We start from the raw sequence: 257 nt of genomic DNA on the forward strand, positions 1-257 counted from the left end.
CATGGCATTACTGGAAAGAGTTGCAAAGAGTTGCAGGGTGGACTGTTATCAGAGGGAGGTCAAATGCTTGTTAAATACTAGGGTGCAGCCAGCATGTCTTGCAAGAAAAAAGACTAAACAGCCACACCCACCACCAGTAGCAAGCAGGCAATCTGCAAAACTTCTCCATGCATGGGACCTTCCAGGGCCTTTAGCAAGTCTTTAAAGACTTTAGTAAGTCTGTAGCGAAAATAGATACTTTTCTCTATGTTTCTTTG

Source organism: Gavialis gangeticus, unplaced genomic scaffold, assembly GCF_001723915.1.
Source record: "Gavialis gangeticus isolate Ggan-Ray unplaced genomic scaffold, GavGan_comp1, whole genome shotgun sequence".
NCBI classification, from domain to species: Eukaryota; Metazoa; Chordata; order Crocodylia; family Gavialidae; genus Gavialis; species Gavialis gangeticus.